The sequence below is a fragment of the Periplaneta americana genome, chromosome 15, assembly GCF_040183065.1.
Source record: "Periplaneta americana isolate PAMFEO1 chromosome 15, P.americana_PAMFEO1_priV1, whole genome shotgun sequence".
Taxonomy (NCBI): domain Eukaryota; kingdom Metazoa; phylum Arthropoda; class Insecta; order Blattodea; family Blattidae; genus Periplaneta; species Periplaneta americana.
In genome coordinates this window covers 43,441,255-43,467,205 of record NC_091131.1, presented here as the reverse complement: position 1 = coordinate 43,467,205, position 25,951 = coordinate 43,441,255, and positions in this window count along the sequence as shown.

Here is a 25,951-nt window from a genome sequence, read left to right as displayed (position 1 = left end):
GTTGCTCAACGGTTCAATTAGGAGTAAGTTATATAGAAACATTGTCACGCTGAATAAATTATTATTATTATTATTATTATTATTATTATTATTATTATTATTATTATTACTGACCACTAAATATGTGTTTCTATAATTCTTCTGTACGTGCATGAATATTGATATTTTTAGATCTTCTCCCTAGAAGGATAAAATTATTAGGTTTTATCGCAGTTTTAATCTCCTTAATCTTTAGATGAGGGTAACTATTTATTAGTTATTCAGTTAATAATAATATTGTAGAAAAGCTGATTCAATATTATGTGCCAACGAAATGTTAAACGCCAGGAATCGACATGTCTTAAATTATAGCCAGGAAGAGAAAGATAACATAAATAAATATAAGGAAGTCAGCTACCTAATAGGATTTGAAATATCTCGTGCTCTAAAGCCTTTTAATAGAACAGAATTTCTCAGAAGAGTAATGATTAAAATAGCTTAAGTAACTTGTCCATAAGAAGTTTATAATTTTGAAAAACTACGAATTTCTCGACCAAGTATCGAGAGAAGAATTTAGAAAATTTCTGATTATATTCAAGAGGAAGGTTAAAAAAAAAGAAGGAAGAAAAATCGTATATTATTCACTGGCTCTTGATGACAGCAGTGACATTACTGATACAGCAAAGCTTGAGATTTTTATCTGCGGGATTGATCAAGATGTTAGTACAGGAACCACCACTGGTTGTAGTTTTCATGCCAAGTGCCTTTTCTCTGTCTCCTTACTTCATAGCCTGTCTGTCGCATGTAATCACTGCAGTTCGAATTTTGGTCACCGCTGCCTTGCAGTTATTCTTAAAACATAAATATATATTCATTAAGGCAACATGGACCACGAAACTGACCTTTCCAAGATCTATTTATCAAAATTTATAAGATTCGAAATTTTTGCTCCTTCCCTTTGACATTTGTAGTTAGAATAAGTTATTGTAACAATTAACATTTTATCTAATATAATTTGCCTTGATATAACTACATAAATATCAATTTTCAATAGATAAAAGGTATAGTACACACACAACTTTTGAATTAAATTTGTTCAAACTTGATCAAGAATTATTTTTAAAAGTAACAAACAAACAAAACAACATTATTTACTGGTACTGTTCCTGGTTGCAATATATGACCAAATACTTTTCAAGATTCTCGACTGAGAAGTTTTTTTCTATTGTCTCACAAAATACATTTGAAGGACGAAAAGGTTCTTTTGACAGCACATGACGTCATAGGTGCAAATTTCATCGCTGCCACTGCAGCAGGTACTTCACGGTAACTGACAATTGAAGCTTTTTCCCCTGGAGAATGGAGCACGCATTTTTCATTTTTTCAAATCCTGGATTCCTCTGCAATACTTTCTTCAGTTTTTATGTGACGGCTTCACCCACGGGTCCTGGTACTTGTTTCTGTAGAAGGGAGTCAATGGCACCAATTTCATCTGTCAGTTGCAGCGAGAAAGATTCCAAGTACTCGATATATTTCGAAAGGTCACTGAAATGTGCCTTGAGGAAAGCAAGGGAGCCATAGATGTTGTCACTGCTAAGTACAGATTTTGCATTAGGATTGAAGCGGCCTTCTCCAAGTGTAGTGTTCTCTCTCTCCCCCCTCTCCCTCTCCCTCCCCCTCCCCCTCTCCCCCTCTCTCTCCCTCTCCCCCCCTATCTCTCTCTCGAAATGTATTGATATTTCTCTCAAAATAAAAATAAATCAATATATATCGCAGTAAATACAGGATAACTCTTATCAACAATGATTTAGGTTCTTTGGTACTAAGGTCCAATTTAGGTCTTTTTTAGGTTCAACAGAATTCACATATACGACTCCTACGATCATGATTCGGAAAAGTATTGAAGAAATTAGGAGTTCAGAAGCAAGGGAAATATAGGTCAAAACCTACAAATCCGGTCCCTATGTAGTCATTACAATGTGGCGGGAACAACAGCTGTTCTGATCAATATTAAAGATTCCTTGAACAACCGTTCACTGCAAGGACTGAAATTTTACGAGTCGTGAAACTCTGTGTACCAGCTCTTGACTCATGCCCTTGTTCTTGCGAATAGTAGATCTACCTTTTAGCTATACATGTCAATAAAAACATGTTTTCGCAAAAAATGTTGACTCATGCAATGACCGATTCATTTATTTTTAGCATTTTGGCAAAAAATTCAGTCCTAGTTTCCCTTAAATGCGTTTAAATTATATTAGAGAATGATTGTTTGAACAGAGACAAGTGCTGCAAATACAGTATACAACGTGTGTTTCCTTTGTGCTTACAATCTGAAAAAAGTATATATCTCTCAGACTGTAGCATGCTACGAATTGCAGAATCATAGAAAGAGCGATGCTCTGATAGTGGTTGTTAAAGTGTGCTCGCGCGGATCCCTGGGGATCCGCCACACTTATCAGGAGATCCGCAATTGGCAATATATATTTTGAAATAAATAACATATAATACTACGGTTTTTCTCGACGCGATTTTACAGTACTGTACGCGAATGTACTTGTGAAATTTATTATATCGACAAGGGTAGATGACCAGATCTCACTCTGACCTTCAAGCTGTTGTAAAAAACACTACTTTCTTTTTTCAGTTAATGTAGTCAATTCTATTGAAAATTTTTGTCTGCTTGGCAGGGTGTCAGGTTATTAGTTACGGTACTTTTTATCTGCTTGGTGTTGTGAATGTTTGCAATTTTTTCTTTCGAGATCAACATGTAAGAATATTTTTTTTTTGTAAATGTGCTCGGAGACTTAACGTCTTAATTGTAAAATAAATTTGATTGTTAATGTTATTTAGTCAGCAATAAATTTTGACACATATTTTAAAGATAAATTAATTTCGCCCATTGTGCACGCGTTCTGCTTCTGCTACTTTTATTCTGAAGTCAGTTTTCATTCATTCAGTACGAGCAGGCTTATGTGAGGTGTTCGTGTTAAACTGTTTGTTAATAACCACGTGTCTTTGATTCCGAACATAATAATATTAAAATAATTTCAAGGGAAAAATTGTTCCGGGGCCGGGTAATTGCGAAAACCGACAATGAAAATGCTACTGAGTCGCCATATCGGGTGAGTTCTGAAACGGGGAAATAACACCGTTCTTCACATGATCAACTTTAAGGTATTTTTTATAACTATGGTGTAACTCTAATTGCTGAAAAAAAAATACACGCAGTTTATAACTACAGTACTACTGTATTTTATGAACTCACGGCTATGCATGGTAATTAATGTAGTTATAGACATATTGTCGATATTAAATGCGTATAGAATATAAGTATAGACATAGAGACATATTAAATTTATATCTATATTAATCTAGCTCTTAATTTAATTTAATTCAGTTTAATTTGAGAATCCGTGAATCTTTTTTCGAGTAGAAAGGGATCCGCCATCAAAAAAGTTTGGGAACCACTTCTAAGCGAATGTATTGTATTGTATTGTATTGTATTGTATTGTATTGTATTTATTAACATTCCATGGTATTCATACATTGCTTCACAGCTAGAATATGGAACAAGTAAAAAAACTTAATACTATTATAAAGTCTTAATTTATAGTCATAGTCTAGATGAAATATATACAGAAGAGATTTACAATATAGTCTACTAGTACAACACAAAGTTTTAGTATCAATTTCATGAAGTGTTATTGAATGTCATGAATTCACCTATGGAATAGAAGGAGTGAGAAATTAGGTACTTCTTTAATTTGGCCCTAAATAATGTTATGTTTTGAGTTTCATTTTTTATATCGATAGGGAGGCTATTAAAAAATTTTACTGCCATATAACGCACTCCTTTTTGATAGCACGATAGACTTGCCGATGAATTTGCGAGGTTGAATTTGGACAGGATTTAAATTGAATTATGTTAGTTTTGTCACAATTTAATACTAATTTATTGACTGAGAACCAGCCACATATTTTGAAGAGAATTTCCTCTGTTGAAGATTGGAATGTGTTGGAGTTATTGGCTGTAATTACTATACTTGTGTCATCTGCAAATAATATGGGATGACCTACATCTTTTATTAAGGGGGCAAGATCATTTATGAACACTAGAAAAAGTAGGAGACCTAATATTGATCCTTGAGGAATTCCATTATTAATAGTTCCCCATGCCGAGGCAGATTTCATAGTTGTATTGATTTCGACTTTCTGTTTCCTATCTATGAGATATGAGTAAAACCATTGGTGTACAACACCTTTAATTCCATAATAATCTAATTTATCTAGTAAAAAAAGGATCGTGGTGTTGATACAGCGTCGTAAAATAACCCAATCTATATATAAAAAGGATCGTCGGGTAACAGCAACAGTAGTAGACGAAAGTAAAATGAGTTTGGATTTATATATGTATAGTTGAAGAATTGGAAGGTTCAGCATAAGGAGAGTTAAAGAAGAGAGAAAACGGGAGAGCGGGGAGAAGAAAGAACTAAAATGGGCGATTAGTGCAATCATAGTGATGATATTAATAATGGGAAGAATTGAAGTGAATCCGGGGCCAACGAGTGTGAAGAGTGAAGAGATGACAGAAGTAACTAAAGAAGAAATGAAATTAGGGTTCATAAAAATCAATCAGGAAATAAAACTACAGCTACAAGATTCTAGTCGGATAATAGCAAATTTGAAGAGAAACATGGAGAACAACAGCAAAAGAACTGAAGAGCTACAACAGTTAAATAGCCAGTTGGAAAAGAAAATTGAAGTACGCCCCCGAACAACGCTGTATAGCACATTTTTTAAGAATGTAAGTTTTTAATGGAATATCGATGTATAGCACACCCTACACATGGAAAACACATTGGAATGTCGAATATCCATCCCCAAGTGGCGGTAATAGTCAGACATTTGAACTACTTCAGTGGAACAATGATGTATAGCAAACAAGATGACGGACGCAGGCAGTATGCATGTTTCACCAAGCGATCTAAAACGTCTCAATATGTCGAGAAAACGCAAAATTAATACGTCTGAGTGGAATGATACCAAACGGAAGAAGCTATGTGTCTCTGGAAAGACATACAAAAGCCGGAAAGGCAAAGAGATGCCTGGAAAAAAAACCCTTCCAAATAAGATGAGTGGAACAACGCTGTATAGTGTTATTTCTACTGCAGTACACAAAATTTCCGGTTGCCTAATCGCTATTTATGATATTCAAGTTCCTATAAATTTATGTGCTATTTTTAAGTTCTTTTCAAATATTATGACTGATACTGAACGTATTATGAAGGATGGATCATAATTTTAATACTCGTATAATGGATCAGCAGTATGTAGGCTACATAGAAATGACCTGATCCTATTTTATTAATAGTTATTTTAAAGTTAATTATTTGCAATTTTAATAGAATACCATAGAATTTTATTCTAGGGTTTGTGGCCCAGAAAAACTGAGAAAAGAAGGGTGTTATGTTATGACACTGGAAATAAAAGTTACATTATATGAGGAATATCACAGACTTTCTTTTAAAACAGTCAATAGGTTTGGTAAAATATATTGCCATGTCAGAACTAGCCAGACGGAAAAAGAGAAAAAGTGATCCAAATTCTCGAAAATTGGCTTCATTCTGACAATTTCCATGACAGGCAGATCATTTCAAACACGTTACAAAGAACCCATCACAGCCATAACAAAATTCCACATATGAAGAACACATCACAAATGCTAACCACACTACCACACCTACAGAGACATCAACACAGACATGGAAATTCTATACATCCAACCAAAAAACAGAAACTAAACACACTAGAACAACACGAAATATACAGACACAAAAAAACACATCCAAACGAAATTCTCAAGACACAACTCAATTTCAGAACACACACTTTTCGACTCCACATTACATTACACAAACACACCCCCACAGGAAACACACAAAAGGTGCCAAGACCAGCAATAACCAGTTCTGAAGATGGCCGATAGCAGGCTGGAACATGTTAACAAGGTAATATAAAATTTAACACAAGAAAGACAAATAATACGTTTTCCGAAGTGATATAGTGTTAAAAGTTGTGTAATCAAGATGTACAAAGTAATTACGGTATTTACATGTTACAGAACCTTAAGGTGTTATGTGCATTATGTTATTTTTGTGCCTTTTCTTCGTTTTTAATGTTTATAAGATCACAATCCATGTCTTTTTAGTAAGTGTTCATAAATAGAAAACATACAGCATTGTTCCACTAAGTAACATAAATCGTTGTTCCACTCATATTCCTTATAAAACTACTTCAGTTTTAAAACATTCAGTAGTAGACAGCTGATTAAGAGTTCATATGTATTGTGATGTTGTAATGTGCCTGTTTCCTTGATATACGGATTAAATTATTGTTTATTTTTATGATAATATTGTTTTATGTCTCTACTGTAAAAAATGGAAAATGTTCTATACAGCGTTGTTCGGGGGCGTACTTCAATTAGAGGTTTAAAAGATAGCCAGAGGAAGAAGAATCTAATAGTTCTTGGTATAAACGAGGACTAAAGAGAGTATGGAGAAAAAACTTACAATGCAGTCCGGAGAGTGTGTTGGGAGCTTTTCGAAGTTGATGTAGATGGCCATACAGAAGAATTTATAGACTGGGCAGGGGAAAATTTCGACCTATTTTAGTGAAATTTCGAAATTTAAGGACGAAAGAAATGATTATGTCCAAAGTGAAAAATGCGAGGGGAAGAAAATTGCGATTTGAAAATGATCTTAGTTATGAAGTAAGAAGAAGAAAACTATTGTTACCATATCTGAAAACAGCGAGAAGCAAAAGACATTTTGGGATCATGAATGACAAACTGAAAATTAAATGACAAAGTTTACGATCTAGAATACTGTGAAAAGAACTGTGACAAACCAGAGTTTTGAACTGAAATCGAGCAGTCAGGTGAATCATGGTGCAATCAAGGCGGAGGTGCAATGAACGAGAAAATATGCGTGCGTCAGTGTTGAGAAGGCAATACGCTAGGAAGAAAGAAATGCAGGCGACACAAAACTTCAACAGCAACGAGTCCGACTGCATAAACGAAGCAGCTCAACAGAATAAACTACGGAAAAGAATAAAACGTGAGGCAGATAGAAGATATTGCTGACGAAGGATTGTGGAAACAGAAGTGGCTGAGGTCAGGAGCATAGACAAGTCTAACGGAAGAAACGAAAGAGAAGACATGATAAAAGCGAGCAAAGGAACGAAGCATTTACCAGATATTGTAGCGATTGTGAGGACAGGATAGTAAGGATGGTGGAATTAGCGATAAAGAAGAGTGCAAGAAATCGAGAGTGGCAAGTACGAAATGGAGAGGTGGAAAAATTCAAATATCTTGGAGTAACAGTAACAAATATAAATGATACTCGGGAGGAAATTAAACGCAGAATAAAAATGGGAAATGCCTGTTATTATTCGGTTGAGAAGATTTTGTCATCCAGTCTGCTTTCAAAAAAGCTGAAAGTTAGAATTTATAAAACAGTTATATTACCGGTTCTGTGCGTGGTTGTGAAACTTGGACTCTCACTTTGAGAGAGGAACAAAGGCGTAGGAAAATATTTGGGGCTAAGAGGGATGAAGTTACAGGAAATTGGAGTAAGTTACACAACGCAGAAGTGCACGCATGAACTGTAAATTTGGCTGACAAAGTCACGTTGAAACCTGCATATAAATAATGTAGTTAAATGTAAACCCCAGGTAGTGTGAGTTTATTTCCTATTACGATGCTGGATATTGTGGTATTATCTTTAACGAGATATGGTGCAACTAGTCAACAATTGAAATGTATTTTATATTTTCAAACACATGTAGGCCTAGTTAACTATGGCGGGCAGCACTAACTGCGCATGCGCGATAGCTCCACTGCATGGATAAGTTTGTCACATACTAGAACAGAACAGCTACTAGTGGCGTGTGGGAAGAAAGTGTGAAGAGAGCGAGTGTTTTTGTTTTTGTTTTAGTGAGAATAACTTATCGTTTCCTACAGTGATAAAAAGAGACTTGAAATGGGTCGAAAAAAGCGTCTGAAGGGGAAAATCCCTTTGTTTCGAACCAAATCATCAGTGATTTCTGCTTGCTACAGAGATAAAAAGACTAAAAAGAGGCGAGGAATTCGTCGAAAAGGACTTCTTAAGGTGAAAATCCCCATGTGTCCTGCCAAATCAGTGGTTCCTTCCTACAGAGTTAAAATTATTAAGAAGAGGCTTGGAAATAAGAAGACTAAAAAAAGGCGTGGAATTCGTCGAAAAATGCTTTTGAAGGTGAAAATCCCCATGTGTCCTGCCAAATCATCAGTGGTTCCAGCTTGTAGACCTACTGTAAGTAAGCTTTTATCATGATAGACCATCAATATTGTTTTCGTATGTTTTTCCATTATTGCATTTCTCTGACCGTTGTTCATGTTCATTGACATTTCTGTGGTATCTTTTTTTTTCTGAAATTTAAGTGGAACTCTGTGGCCACTTATAACAGAGCTTACGCAGCAATGCAAAACATTGGTATAATGTCCGAAAATGTTGGCATATTGTGATTTGTGTCGTGTACATGTGTCTTTGACTAAAATAAGTACCGACACATAAGCAGTGTTGCCAACTCGATTTTTAAAAACGCTGTGAAACAAAGCAGAAACAACTAAGTAGGTATATTGTGAATGTAAAATGTGATTACTTTACCGTTGTTAGTGGTAAAATTTTCCACCAAATCCCTATACCAACAATAGAAATTTCCTAAATTTTACCCGCTAAACTAATACTGAGAAACGACAGGTAGCGAGAAAACCGCTTAATTGGCAACACTGCTGACATTAGTAACGGAAAATGAAGAGATGGTTTAAAACTTAAAATCAGTAAACAATCCAGACAATGTTTACACATAACTTACATAAAATACTTGTTTGGGTGTGCTTATGTATACGCGCCAATATCAGTTACGCCTTTTCCTATTATTATTATTATTATTATCATTATCATCATTATTATTAATGTTGTTATCGCTTGGATTTTTATGACGCCGTGTTTTACTTCTGACTTCTATTCCGGTAAATTTATTTCTGCGTGTTTCTAGCTTTTACGTTACAGATAGCGTGTCTATTATTTATCAAGTAAATTATAAATGCTTCTTATTCCATTATTAGATCTTACTTACAAGTTAACTAAAAATGAGTTATTACAAAAAAAAATCCTCTCAAACTGTGCGTATTGTTTACCTCAATAATAGATTGATCATCATCATCATTATCCAAACAAGTATCTGTTACGGTTTCAGTGGGTCATTCTCAGTCCACCTTTTTCTGGACGAACATTATTGAAACACGACTTTTGGAAGTCTATTACGATTCATTCGCTGAACATGGTTTTTCCAGTGCACCTACTTCTTATAAACTGTGAGACAGTTTGTAATTAGAATTCTTGCATGATATCATTTCTTTTGCAGTCCAAGCGAATATATTCTGGTGTTGCTCTCATAAATTTCATTTCACAGGCTGTTATTCTGCTGATATCAGTTACTTCTCATTGTTCTTGCTTCACTTCTGTAGCACTGTACAGGTCTAGCTAAGGTTTTATACAAACATAATTATTCTTGTGTGTCGCTGTACTAGGGAAGGCTTCATAATTTTGTTGATTATTCCTGTTGTTTTATTGTATTTTCAAATTTTAGAAGTTATAGCTGTTTCATCAAAAAATGTGTTAAATTATATCCAAGATAACCTACTCAAACTCATTACCTACTATTTCTATTAATTTGGAAATTTGTCTTGCGACCGAGTAGGCTATTCCCCATTACTTTTTTTTTTTTAGTATTGATTTCTATGTCGTATTTAGCGCTGATCATATTTAGATTTTGCACAGTACTGAAGCTCATCTTCATTAAATGCAGTTAAGGTTAAATCATCAGCAGAGTATAGACTATCAATATGTCTATTTCGAGTGATAAAAATTGAACCATGGTGCGTCTGTTTTCAGTCTTGAATGATTCTGTTCATGTGTATGTTACCGTTAAAACCCGAAACCCGTCAAAACCTGTTTCAACTAGTACTTTAAGCAAATGTAGATAGATAGAAAGCGAGTTTTCGTAAGACTTAGAATCAAACAGGTTAGGTTTGGTTTGTTTGATTCTAGGTCTTATGAAAACTCGCTTTCTATCTATCTACAATTGCTTAAACTAGTTTTTATTAGTTGAAACTGGTTTTGGCGGGTTTCGGGTTTTAACGGTAACATATACAATGAAAAGTAATGGAGAAATACAAATACAAAAAATTAATTACCTGTCCTAGTGTGCAGTTGCAAGATTATAAAAAAGTTGAGCAGCTCCTGTCGTGAATATACGTAGTTACGGGATGACTTGTAGCGTATATGGGGCAGGGAGGGGATGTCACTGTTATATGCGAAGGACGGACTGTGTGACATCGACCATAGACACGCTTGTATCACCCGTATTTCATTCAGTAATCAACTAACTCTTGTTATGTGTTAAGTGTTATAGTAGCCTCGTTTAATTATTAGCCAGCGGCATTCCTTTTAAGATTTGTAGGTCTTTATTGCATGCACCGATAAAATGAAAATGCGACGTTGACACGTCTTGTTTGTTGCTGCTATATATTAATATAACATGGAACAAGACACACTGCTAAAATTTGCAACTCTGGTTTATATATACACTCCGCGTGGAGTATTAGAGCGGCCTTCAAAAGACTTGACGACAATGGTCAGCGCGACATAATTAAAATTATTGAAACTACAAAGCTTCCGTCCATACACTTCGCGTGGAGTATTAGAGCGGCTTTCAAAAGACTTGACGACAATGGACAGCGCGACATAATTAAAATTATTGAAACTACAAAGCTTCCGTCCTCTTTGACACCGCTAGCCTACTAATTGAACGTGGCTACTTTAATTCCAGTGTTACCAATTCAGCGGTTTTTCTGCTAGATCTGGCCTTTTTTCTGTGTTTAGTGGATAAAAATTTATATTTCATAGGGTTTGTAAAAAATCTAGTTGGCAACACTGGTTAATTCTATATTTTTAATGCGTGTAACTCTATCCAGCTGCAACAATTTTATTGCCGATGACGAAAGTGAACAGTAATCGTAGACGCAGGCGCGCGACCTTTATCGCTCTGAATCATCGAGGACAGTCGGTGCAGTATGCACAATTGCATAGTGAACGCATTATCACCGTTTGAATTCTACTCGAAATGAAGTAGTCTACTGCGACATGGATATTGCAAAACACAAAGTACTGTTCTCCAACCAGGAGATTAACCGTGAAAGGAATGTGCTTACTATTGCGTCATCTATTGGAGCGAAGTAGATAATATTACCGTTATAACGTCAGTTTAAAAAACATGCGCTCTCCTGCATATGTTATTTCCTGTATGGAGATATTAAAAGACCAGGAGAGTAACAGTGATCTAATTTTGTAACTAGGGTAGTATAAGTATGTGTGTATCAGTGTTATCGTTTGTGCTTTCAGAGTTAGCCAATGGAGATGCGTGTACCCACGTGTGTGACCTTATGACATCAACATTCATTCACAGCATTACCCCGCTTCGTCTCATTCCCCTGAGACTTTCTACTGGTTGGAATACAGTACTGTTCATTTGTACAAGAGTCCGATAAAGAAATGATAAATAACGCAGTGTAATTCTGCGAACGAAACAATGCGATAAGGAAGAGCGGGCATTAGGAAAGGTCACGGGATAACCTAAATGATATTCAAGAGTATAGGTCTCGCAACCACGGATTACCGACGGAAGGAATGCGAATCAAACACTGCGATAAGGAAGAGCGGGCGACAGGAAAGATCACGACATAACTTGAATGATATTCGAGAGTAAAGTCGGAAGAGAAATGACATCGATAGAATCAGTCTTGCGTTGTGATAGATACATTACGACTTTAGTTTGTTCCATTGCATGTGAATACGTGTCTTGTATCGCATGGTATTATTATTTCATTCGTAAACATATGTTGCGCGTTTAATTATAGCTTCGAATTTTTCTCTTGCTACGTTCTTTATTTCCACAGCGATGTCCTCATTTGTTCATCTTCTTGGAAGAGACAGTACTTCCATCGGCCCGTACCTCTCCCCCTTCGGCGTGCCTACATACACACGTCAAAACAGACAGCAACGCCACCTTTGCTTTTCGGTAATCGTTTCTTGCGCGAGCTATACAGTAGGAAGCGAAACTACGTCGATAGAATCAGTCATGCGTAGGGATAGTTAATTACTGTTTTAGTTTCAGTTTCACTGGTTGTGAATATGTGTTTTGTTCCAAGTGCGTTTACTTTATTAGCCTACATGTAGTGATGGAACGTTCCCCTCCCAGAGTATCATTATTTTACTAGTAAACGTATGTTGTGCGTTTAATTCTCTTTGGATTGTTCTTTTGCTACGCTCTTATTTCCACAGCCGATGTCCTCATATGTTCATCTTCTTGGAAGAGGCAGTACTTTCATCGGCCCGCACCTCTCGTTCCCTCGGCGTGCCTACATACACACGTCAAAACAAACAGTAACGCCACTATTGCTTTCGGTAATCATTCCTTGCGCTAGCTATACTAGTAATTCCATTCAAAAGAGTGGATGAATCTGTAGGGCAAAGTGTAAGAACAGTACAGAATTTAGTTAACGACTGTAGGAAAGTAGCAGAGAATGCAATAAATGATTTTGATATTTTCCGTCAATGACTTAGCATCTTGTATATAGGTGTGAACCTTTATACTGTATTACATATTTATTCTAACGGTCTTACTAATAAAAACTCTATATACAGACGTTTAACTGTCTTATACTTATACAAAGAGTAGCTCGTTTATAAGTCGTGTGTAAATTCCTTACTAATAATCACTACATACGTCGTATATAACAGTTTAACTGTTAACACAGCTACGTCATAGTTTCGTCATTACTTCGTTACGAAAGGTAATAGAATATCTGAGGTTCTCTATAACCGGTAGTGCACTCTAGTGTGCTGTGTTAAATTATCGATAGTACAACTGGCTCTGATCGATTACAATACTATATTTAGGTCAAAGAGTACAAGCTAAAGCAATATTATTATACTTATTCTGTGCTCTTTGGTGTGTTCTTCTGTGTTTACAAGGCATCCATCATCATAAAATGACAGTCGATACGAACAGCTGTTAGAGGGGCGGCCATTTTTTCTCTATATACAACGCTTAAACAAGGGGTTTCATGTATATAACTACTGCAAAGCAATTCCCATTGTATAGTTACAGACTGTTTATACATCCATCGCTTATGCACGGTTTATTAGTAACATTTTCTGTCTCAACGCTGCATAAGTCTCGTATAAAAACTATACACGGTTTATTAATAAGACGTTAACGTTTTCGTTGTACCAAACGACATCATCAGCTACATGATTGGAATACAATATAATAATCTCTTATTTTATGTACCATATGCCCATATTGTCAATAATTAAAACCTTATTCTAATGACCATAATTTATATATAAATTACAAGTCTTCCTAATTTAAGATTAATGGCTTCAACAAAAGCTTCAACGCGTAAACAAGTTAACACCGTATTCGTAACATAGACACATCAATATATCATCAGTCTGAATGATATTTTATCATATCCATAGTAAAAGGTATAAGATAAGACAGTCAAATCTGTGTGTAAGGAAATTGTGTGAGGAAGAAACAGCCAAATTTGTGACCAAGTCTTCATACATAACACATTATATGATATTTCCCAAATTTTAAAATTTTAATATTCTTAAGCTTTCCCAAAACACGCTATGAAATGTTTCACATAAAACAATTTTTATTTGGAAAATGAAGAAAAAGCAAGCAAAATTGTATTTAACTTTTTTGTTTAAAATATACCTAAAAATAATCCTCTAAAATGAATGACAGTACTTACAATTCACCCTGTATAATAAAATAAGGTCTATAAAGGGTTACAACTGTGGAATAGTCCACATTAATCTGTCACAGCAAAAAATTAATTTAACCCTTAAATTGACAAAGTATCCTATAGGATACAACAGCTTAATAGGCTATCTATATATATAATTTGAACTGGTAATGGAAATTTCGGGAAAACGTCTGAACGGATTTTAATAAATGACCCCTCATTTTGAAGCTTGGAACTCAAACTTTTTCAGAAAAATAGTAGTCTTCAATGAAATGTCAATTTCTCAACATAATTTTCCTATTTTCCAAAATTCATCTGTCGTCAGTTTTGAGAACTAGCTAATTGCATTTCAGAATAAAACAAAACACACACTACAGTAAACAATATTACACGAAGGGTATGATCTGCAAGAATGCTGACATATTTAGAGTTCAAATTAAATTGGTTATTAAAAACTTAACTTAACTAAAAATAATTTACAGGTTCGATTCTGTGGTGTGTAATTTTCTGGGTACAGATGTGTGTTGGATATTAAAATCTACAAAACTTGAGGTGGTTTGATGACATTATTACCATTAGAAATGAAATATTATTATAGTTAATGCCATGATGTGACTATTTTTCATTAAATATACATATTAATGCTATATTGATGATATGAAAGTGAAACGTTTTGGGGTTATATAAGTAGATGTACAGAATAACTTAAATTAGATTTTGATTTCTATATTTTACTGAGTGGCGGCTATATAGTATATAGTACTGTATATGTTACTGAAAACTATAAAACTTACGTAAGATAATATTATTAAAAATCAAATATTTTTGTGCGAGATCGTGTGTATTTGCTTGTTTTCCGCACAGAACCAATACGCGGTAAGTGTGTAATACCACATTCAGTATTCCCAACGTAACACACATAACAATTTCTCTCTTCTTACCGCTTAAGCGCGACATTCATTTTACTGCTTTAGGCTTTTAACATATTATTTTTAGAGACGTTTAACATAGTAATAATTATAAATTGGAAACTTACCACTGCAATTTCACCTAAATTGCAATGTTAATTATTGTTTTTAAATATTTGCAAAAATTAAGTAAAGTCTACTACTCCACGAAACTTATTGCATTCCTGATACAAGTAAGATTAAGGAAGCCGTGAAAAAATCAACAAGATTCCAGATGCCGATGTTATTACTGCAATATGTTATATAAATAATATTGTTAAAATATTAAAATGAAAAATAAATCATTACATAACCTTACCGTTTGTTTCAAGTTCGCATTTATAGACTGGGGGGGGGGGGAAGACAAGTATATCACGGCCTGCAGGAGTATAGGAAACACAGAAAACATTTTATAGCAACAATGTTGAAGAAAGATATTTTGGTTTTCCGAAGTTGCCGTCATTAAATAGAAACCAAGATGGAGATTTCATTGCAACTAATTAGAAATTCGTCTTTCAGGTATGTAATAAACGATCTTCGCACAAAATAATGTACGATACACGAGCGGTATGTTTGTTTTCATGTTCTCGGAAATTAAAAAAGCTCAACTACGTTTCGCTTTTTCAATCTTTTCCTCGACCATGAAAACGTCAACATACCGCTCTTGTAACGTATATTACTATTATAGTTATTAAATAAGTGGGGTTGGGTCTTTTTCATATATTTAATGGCGGTGTAGTGTAGATATTTATATGCGTGGTTCTCTTCAATATTGGCTCGAGAGAGAGTATCTTTCATTATTTTGGAAGCAAATAACTTTCAGAATGTCTGGTATTCTTCACTGAAAATAAATCTGAAAAATGTTTATTTGAACGTCTAATGAACTTAGTTTGCAGCATTTGCTGCACAAGCCACTAGTATGCTATAATTTCAATAGAACAATAGAAAAAAAATTGGTAGGAAAATTAAAATTTCACAATACTATAATACTGTACAACATACAAAATATGGACATTGCGATAGTTGTTTTCTTTACAGTCCGACAAGGTTTAATAAACTAGTGTGAGAAATGAAGCTTTGCCAATTTAAGGGTTAAGGCAATAAAAGACTGGTTATTAACATCATTCAAAAAAACAATAAATGAAGTTATATAATTTCAATTTATTTTAAAAGGCAAAATAGTCAGCAAGAGCTTAAATGGGCAAAATAAAAATTGGGTCTCTCCACAGTATAAAGAAGATACAGTAGAGACAACTCTTGTCGGCACCTTTGATGTTGTTGGTACTAGAATCAAGCTCAGGGAGGTCTAATTCTCAATGAATCCAATCATGTCGCTAGTATCGGCAGAGCTAACAGCTGATTTTAGTGATCAGCTATTCAGACATGCTAAACCTTCAGATGGAACTTTGTATTAACTGTTGTAAGTATTCCTTTGTTCTGTAGTGATATTTGTGTTTTATTATGTAGGTCTAATGAAAATTCATTTTTTCTTTTCAAAATACATATAAAATTGCAGTGTTTATGATTGAAGTAAAAGATACTATTAGCGAAGTGCTTACCGTTTTATTCTGTTTCTCCATATCCATTGCATTTCGTCTTGAATCACAATATGTTGTAAAATACATATATCAGGGAAACATTTAATAAATAAACAAGAATTCGAGGTAACCTGTTATAATTAAAAATGTGTGTTCACTCTATATATATGATGTAGGCTACTAATTGTAGGCCTAACTACCTAGGTGTACAAAGAGGGCCTAATAATTATCTACTGCAACTTTTATCACATAAATACATAATCCTTAAATCATTATGGAGTGCTGCACTTGGAGGACAATGCTTAACTGGCAACAGTTAAATCCCGGTAACTTCTTTCACTTTTCCTTTACTGTATTAGGCAATGTTTGAATTACAATATTCTTACCTTCTTCCATTTTCCTAAAAATATATATATTGCAGTAACAACACATTTGAATTAACAAATTCTTACCTTCTTCCATTCTCGTAAAGGATTTTTTGTAGTCAGTAATACAAATTCTTAACTCCATTGCTAGACACAAGAGCCTACACCAAACCCTAATTACGTCTTATAATTGTGTAATGGTCGAACTCAGAAAATAATTCCCTTGCAAAATTGGCTTATTACTGTGGGAAAAAATCATTATGTATGTAAATTTTGACATTTTTTTAACTCCATACGTATACTAATTACTTATCTCTATACAAGCCTCGAACCCAGGAAATAATGCATTCACGGAGTTCAAACTACGGCATGTTACTACACGGGCAAGGGTCATTGCTCATATGAATTTTTGTACCTTTTCAATTGCTCTTTCATAGCTAGATCCAAGAGCTAGCTGTACACCAATGTAATCGGATGCAGCCGAGGTTATGTTTTCTTTCACTTATTTAGAGACATTCTATTCAACCGATACAGTTAGAAATTTTAATGTGTATGTTAATTCCAATTTGGAAACCAAAATCAATATCAATGTACAAAATATTACTGTCAATAATAGGAATAATCATGTAGTCCTAAGTATAACGTTACTGGCATGAAATAATATCCATCACTAATATAATGTTATTAGCTAGTCAACAAAATTTTATTATATCCATTGTTGACGTAACTTCATCGAAACGAATGTCATGATCTATGTAGCTAATGATTCAATATTACGTTACCAACATAAGCATCTACCAGTGACTTTAAAATTAGCGTCAATTAGTGAATATTTTCATGATGTTTACATACGGAAGTAATTATTATTATGATTATGTTGCCATTCCTTTGCCTCATGTCTTTCATATTGTTAAAAGATGAGTAATAAATCTTTTCAGTTAATATTAGATTATGCCAGCCTGTCGTAGATGGAGAACCATCTGGTGGAGGTTCCAGACAATACACCCGGTTTCGTGACATGCGCACTCAGAATTTGTTCCCACGAAATGGGCTAGTTGACCTTACTGTAGTGATGGGCGAAGTTGTTCTTTTCCCGGAACAGTTCCGACTGTTCCGGTTCCGAAAAAATACTATGTTCCAAATAACAGTTCCGAAATAACAGTCACCAGTGGTGATGAGTCGGAGTCGTTGAGTCGTTCAAACGAACGGTACAGTACCCTCCCTCTTTACCATGCTGCTCACACTGGAGCACTCATAGGCATGACATAGTACACATTCTTATCTATAGATGGCACTGCAATGCACATTCGAATCGATTTTGGAAAATTGCTGTGCATGCGGACAGAACTCAAAAGCTTAATGTTAGTAATTAAACAGCTGTTGACTACAAGGACAGAATACAACACTTTGTTTTCGTACATAAAGTTATAAAGACATGGTAGCCAACTAAAAAAAATAACATAACATTTAAAACATATGGTATGTAATGTCTCTTCTCTCTATTACATAATAAAAAAAACAAATCATTAATTTTTATTTTTACTTTTCTTAATGCAGTTATAATAATAATAATAATAATAATAATAATAATAATAATAATAATAATAATAATAATAAATATTACAATTTCATAAATAAAAAATATATATATTGGCAGTACTGAAACCTGGAAACCCCGCAGTGGGTTAGTAAAATGTTGGAATCGCATCTTTACCAAAGTGTAATTTAAACTTCGCATTAAACCTCGCTCTCCAAATCAGTACTTATATGGGTAGTTTCCAACAAATAATGCTACAACATTTTTGTCGTTCTTTGATATCAGAGAAGATAGCACAAAAACTTGTGCTTGTCAGACTTAACCTCAACAAACGACAAACAGACATTGTAACTAAAGCACTCATTACCATTTACGACTTTAACCTTTGTATAGAATCAGCTGATCAATGAATTAATAATAGTATGCGTACTTTATGACTTTGTAGAATGTTTATAAAACAGAATTAGTCAACTAATGGTGAAATAAACCATAAAGCGGGAATGAATATTACAGATTATTAAATACTTACTATAACATTACAGATGATTGGCCAGTCTTACAAATGTTGATATTAAAGTTCGCGCCACCGCAAGGATTTCAATTTCCATGCGCCCCCCTCCAACCACGTGAGAGTTTCAAGTACCAACTTCATCCAACGAAGTTCCAAGTATAACATAAAGAACAACGAGAACAGTGTAACTGCAGCTGTCGTTGGTTCATCGGAACAAGCTCCGACGTTCCGACTGTTATCTCGGAGTCGGAACATACCTTGTGCAACGCGGTACTGCGAGCCCGCAACAGCTGGGCAAGTGAGCAGCTCGGAGTCGGAACACTGTTATTTCGGAACAGGAGGTTCCGACCTACTGTTCATTTTTGCAACAGTTCCGAGACCGGAACAGTTCCAAAATAACTGTTGTGTTATATTTTACCCATCTCTACCTTACTGTATCATCTTTATACTGTGGTCTCTCTCTCTCCTGAATAGCACGAAATGCATTTAAATCTATATATTATATGGCATTATATGAACTCACAATCAGTAATAAAAGATGTCAAACATCCTGCAGTCCTCGTATATTTCTTGCAGCGCACTTTGTCTTAGTAATCGCATTTCTGGCCATTAAGATGTAGTTTAGTAATAACAGAAGTCATTGTGTGCAGTGAATTTTATAACTGTCACGAACTAGTACAGAGCGATAGTCATTGTTTTAACGCGCAGTAAACAGTACACACGATGACATCACTGAGCGCAAGACGCAATAGAGGACTTCTGGATCGAGTGATGGACTCTTAACGTTTAGCATCTGACGTACAGCACACAATTAATTAATTAATTAGTGATTTATTCATGTAGATTTATATTTTATTTTACTTCAGTTTTTATTGTGCCAGAAAAATCTAGAAAAATTCGTCACAATTTGCCACTCTTAACACAGTTCGTAAGTTTTCGTTATTGGAAGAATAGTATAGTCGGAGGCACCGACTTTGGCAGATGACCTCAATGACATTTCCAGTAGGCGAGCCAATGTTTTGTGAGAACTCCAAGAATGAATTGCGATAAGGCTATCTGTCGTTTATATGTTCACACTCGCTTCTCGTATCGTCATTATTAATTAATAAACACACCACAGTACAGTCCGATTCATGGGAGTGCCGTAAATGACTTTCGTTCGCCTCCTGCATTTTCTAAATTAAGAGGAAAGGAGCATTGCATAGCCAGAACCAAGAAATTATTGCAAATGTTCATTACTTCATGAAGCGACAGGCGAAAAATAGATTTGAGTTGTGTCGAATTGTTTTCATTAATAACAAACATTCATGAAGTACGAGAATAAGTTGCGAAAGCGACAGGAATCGACACGTTGGATAAATAACCGAAAGAATAGGTATGCTGCAATAAGGAAATACGTAATTCGATAATCTACGAGATTCGATCAGATACTGTGGATTGAGTCTCGGCATAGCTCAGTCGTTAGAGATCCTAGTGCGTGTAACTGGGAGTCAAGAGTTCGATACCCGGCCCCGGAGCGAGTTGTTCTCAATTAATGACCTGTGGCAATTCGATAAACCAAGCAAGAAACCTCATGTTCCAAAAGTCTTAATGGAAGCAGATGAATATTAGAGCTTAATTTAATGATTTAAATCACGCGTAGCATGTGTTTACAAGAAATAATAGGTCACGAGAAAAGCCGTCGATTCGTTTCTTGTGTTTTTCAGTCTGAGCCTGATAGTTGTCGAGCTTGATGGATGAATTTTTTATACCGTAATAATTCGTACACCTGTCGCATCCGCCGTTCACCGATTTAAACCTTTATTTATTAAGACGCTCCCATTATCAACTACGTAACGCAGATTACTGCAGTTGTATAAAAGTGGTTATATGTGCATTGTTTTTGGAGATGACTGTCCATCCGAGTCCACTAGGACAATCAGGAATGTATGTTTATTCTTATGTCTCACCCATTCCAACTGCGACGAAGATAACAACCGACCTTGCAGCTAAGAGTAACTCGCTCTGGAGTTCTGATTAATAAAATCCATCTGCCTAAATCGATGGCGTGAACTATAAAAGAGAGGGCAAACGAAATTTCGAGACAGGATATTTTTAATAATATTAAAGACCTAGGATCACTAAAATACTATAGGGAGGTTAAACAGTTTTGGGAACAGGAAGAATATCTTAGACTAAATTCAAGGGAAGAGAGAACAGGAATGGCATGGTGGAGATTAGGTATCTGGAGACTCAAGAATAAGAGAGGGAACATAGAGAAGGATAAATGTCCTGTAGTGTGGACTAGCGGAAGACGCAATGCATATTGCGTTAAAGTGTCAGGCAACGAATGATTTGAGAAACAGTTGGGTGGATAAAAAATGTCTACAAATAAACGCTATAGTAGCTTACAAAAAAATGAATGGTCCCCTTAACGCCAGCAGTCTGCATAAATTAGGAAAATTTCTTTTTAGAGTCAAAATTAGATGGGAAGAGAACGTCAAAGCTTTAACGGATATGGAATTATAAATGTTGAGTAGTCGGACACGATAGGAAACTACGAAAAGTAGTCAATGAAGTTAACAGAATAATTTTTAAGAGATTGAGTATAGAAGTGAAAAAGCTAAAGTAAGAGTTTTAAATACAAGAGCTATACTTATTATTATTATTATTATTATTATTATTATTATTATTATTATTATTATTAGGGTGTACAGAGGATACTTACAGGTTCAATATGTAGTAGTTCTTGTAATGTTTGTATAGAGAGTGATGGCGGATTAAGAACTGGAACACATCTAATCCGCCATGACGTGAACAAAGATTGATGAAATAAATTAATAAATAAAGTTCGTAAGTTTTCGTCGTGTTAGTCAGGATCCTTGTTCTAGATTTTACAATTAAAAAAAAAACAATTATTCGGAAAAACCTTGAATATATAGCCAATACAACAGTTATCTCGGGTGGTGGCCTACAGAGCGTTTTAAATATATACGTCTAAGCCAGTCTGGTGTAGTGTCGTGCAGTGTTCGAACACGATAGGGGATATTATAAAAATAAACTGAAAAGCGCACAAATGTGCATTGTTTTTGTATTGTATTGTATTTATTAACATTCCATGGTATTCATACATGCTTACAGCTAGAATATGGAACAAGTCAAAAAACTTAATACTATTATAAAATCTTAATTTATAGTCATAGTCTAGATGAAATATATACAGAAGAGATTTACAATATAGTCTACTAGTACAACACAAAGTTTTAATATCAATTTCATGAAGTGTTATTGAATGTCATGAATTCACCTACAGAATAGAAGGCGTGAGAAATTAGATACTTCTTTAATTTGGCTCTAAATAATTTTATGTTTTGAGTTTCATTTTTTATATCGATAGGGAGGCTATTAAAAATTTTTACTGCCATATAACGCACTCCTTTTTGATAGCACGATAGACTTGCCGATGGAGTATGAAATTCATTTTTTGACGTGTATTTATGCTATGAACTGTTGAATTAGTTACAAAGTTTTCACGATTACATACGAGGAAGGTTATTAATGAAAAGATATACTGACAAGCCATGGGCATTATTTGTAGTTTTTTGAAAATAGTCCTACACGATTTCAACCTTAGTTAGTTTGCATTTGCGTAGTCACGTATTGATCTTAGTCTTTTTGTGCATAGTTCTATGTGGTAGCGTTCACAGACTTTACTACACAATTCACACACGCATACTTGGGTTGGGTCGCGATACGTCTTGTTGGTACAGATTAGGTGATGGAAGCCGTGGATTGCCAGTCTTGTCACGACGTGTCGCAGTTCGAAATTTGGGGTCGTCCATGTTCGGTCTGTCATGGCTCCGGTGCCGTAGAACTCATGCCATACTTCTTCTCTTTTCCTCTCCATGATCTTCATTTGGTTTCCAAAAGTCTTGGTGTGTTGTAACAAATACCGAAGTTTGATGTCTTCTATTATAGGAAAGGTTCTCTAGATAGGAGATATAACAATCGTGATCTAGTTGTTTTTGATAGTCCAAGTGCTCTTTTTAGATAGGTTGATTTTACCTTTTCTAATGCATTTAAGTAAAACACGGAAATTTTACTTGAAGCAAGTAAAGCGATCGGTTTGGAAGTAAATCCCGAAAAGACAAAGTATATGATTACGTCTTCTGAACAGAATATCGTACGAAATGGAAATATAAAAATTGGAAGGGGTGGAAAAATTCAAATATCTTGGAGCAACAGTAACAAATATAAATGACACTCGGGAGGAAATTAAACGCAGAATAAATATGGGAAATGCCTGTTATTATTCGGTTGAGAAGCTTTTATCATCTAGTCTGCTGTCAAAAAATCTGAAAGTTAGAATTTATAAAACAGTTATATTACCGGTTGTTCTGTATGGTTGTGAAACTTGGACTCTCACTTTGAGAGAGGAACATAGGTTAAGGGTGTTTGAGCATAAGGTGCTTAGGAAAATATTTAGGGCTAAGAGGGATGAAGTTGCAGGAGCATGGAGAAAGTTACACAACGCAGAAGTTGTTGCATTGTATTCTTCACCTGACATAATTAGGAACATTAAATCCAGACGTTTGCGATGGGCAGGGCATGTAGCACGTATGGGCGAATCCAGAAATGCATATAGAGTGTTAGTTGGGAGACCGGAAGGAAAAAGACCTTTAGGGAGGCCGAGACGTAGATGGGAGGATAATATTAAAATGGATTTGAGGGAGGTGGGATATGATGATAGAGAGTGGGTTAATCTTGCACAGGATAGGGACCGATGGCGGGCTTATGTGAGGGCGGCAATGAACCTTCGGGTTCCTTAAAAGCCATTTGTAAAATGCATTTAAGTTATTTTCTGTCAGATGATTCCATATAACCTCAATTCCGTAGCATAGTATCGGCATGATTTTGGCCTTGAATATGTATAGGGCTGTTTCTAGGCTGAGTAGTCGTATATTTTTTATGTCGTGCATTGCCATTACTGCTTGAGCTGTCCTCTCTGTCGCGTGTTTTGTGAAGCATTTGGCATATAGGGGATATTAAGATACTACAAACTTCGCCTTACTCCATAGGCATCCCAACAGTACGTGGAAGTGTAGCATGTGGACTAAAATAACCGAGGCCTTTGAAAACCGGTAAGAGGCCTTAGGTTTATATTACACTATCAAATTTCTGTGTCACAGAAGTTTGATAAAATATATATGATAAAATCTTTTACAGTGTAATATAGCATATTTGATCACATCTAGCTGTGACATAGTTCTGTGATAAAAGTTATGGTCATCATCATACCTTTGATAAAATCTGTGACTGAGAAGAAAGAAAATGGCGGACATTAAGTACACATGATCTGTGAAAATCACAGAACTTTTAATATCACATTATGAGTCACATGAAATGCTTCATCAGCTATTATTAAATACTTAGTATATATAGGATTTCACATCTTCGCACTGAAGTTTTCTCAGTAGAGTTTGATGGACTCCTTTTTTATCTTTTCTCCCTACCCCAATCTCTAACGCAAATCGTCTGCTTAGAGCATACATGGGCACGATTTTCGGTTACGTGAGGCACTCGATTTGAAATTGTTTACTAGGAGAGGAGACTGCAGAGTAGGATGGGAAATACAAACTGCTGTGACCTGCGTCGCCTTATCGTAATCGCTAAGGCCCGTTACACAGTCATCCGTATGCTACGCGCTACGGACTACGGATCCGTAGCAAAATACCTTAGATATATGGGAGTCTACACAGTTCTGCGTACTGTACGCATCCGTAGGATCCATACGGACGTCCCTCTACGCGCTACGGACTACGGAGAACAGTTGAATACCTTGGACAAGTGTGGGCTTACACTGCACAGTGTAGCGTAGCGGCATAATAAGCAGTAAAATTCATGTTTGAAAGCATTATGATATTGGATGCGCAGCTGTTATCAGTCAATTAGATAGAAGACAATGTTTCTGGGATCCTTTTTGTGAATAATACAAAAATAGAGGCATCAGGTAGAAGTTGTGGCGTGATATGTGTGACATTATATTGAACAATTTTGCAGAAATGGACAATAACACACAATGAAATGCAGGTGAGAGATGAAGACGAGAGAAGACATGGCAGAAGTTCCAGAAAAAGATCTTCCGTTGAGGATAATTTAGTTATGCTAAACAAAACCAAAGAGATGAAAGAGGATGAGGCTCGTTCTTTCCTCATTTCAATATTACCGGCTGTTAGGACATATTTCGGAAGTAGAAACTACATTATTGTATGGAAGTGCTAAACACACTCTTGCGAATACAAAACATGAACCATCCCCCTTTTATTCCGTCCTTCCCATTCACATCACTTACTTAGTCTGTTCATTTGCCATTTTTCGGTGGACTAATATTCAGAAAAATCGTACATCAAAATACACAAATATTAGTTCACATTGTCACACTGGAAACATTTCCCAAACAAAACAATAGTTCTTCCTTGATGTCAATTCTCCAATCTCCATCAACCTCCAACGATAGGGCTACTCTTTCACTCACAGGAATTTACCAAAGCATTATGGGCAACATACTACGGTATATAGTATATACAAAACCTTTTATCTATAAAATAAGTTAAGGAATATTTAATTAAGAGTACCTAGTCAATATAAATATTTCCTCAGTGTATTTAAAACAGATTTAATCTAAATCAGTGATTCTCAACCGGGAAGGGGGAGCTGCAGCCCTGAGGGATACCGACCAACTGGTAGTGGGGTACAATGAAAAAATAATGGTGGTAATAATAATAATAATAATAATAATAACAATTTTAAAAGTTGTTCTTTTTTAAATTTTATTATCTGAAAATTTTACATTAAATTAAAACAAGCTAATTAAGCTTTTTTCTTTTTGAATTGATACCAGATTTCATATTAGTACTTTGTATGTTCTACATTCTAGTCTACACCTCAGGCCAGGAAGCCGCACTAAAGTAATGTAAGGAAAAAAGGAGCCTCAAAATCAAAAACGTTGGGTAACACTACAGTAGTCCACCGCTGTGGAGTAATGGTCAGCACGTCTGCCTATGAAACGAGCGGGCCCGGGTTCAGATCCTGGTTGGGACAAGTTATCTGGTTGGGGTTTTTCCGGGGTTTTCCCTCAACTAATTGAAGCAGAACTGCTAGGTAACTTTCAGCG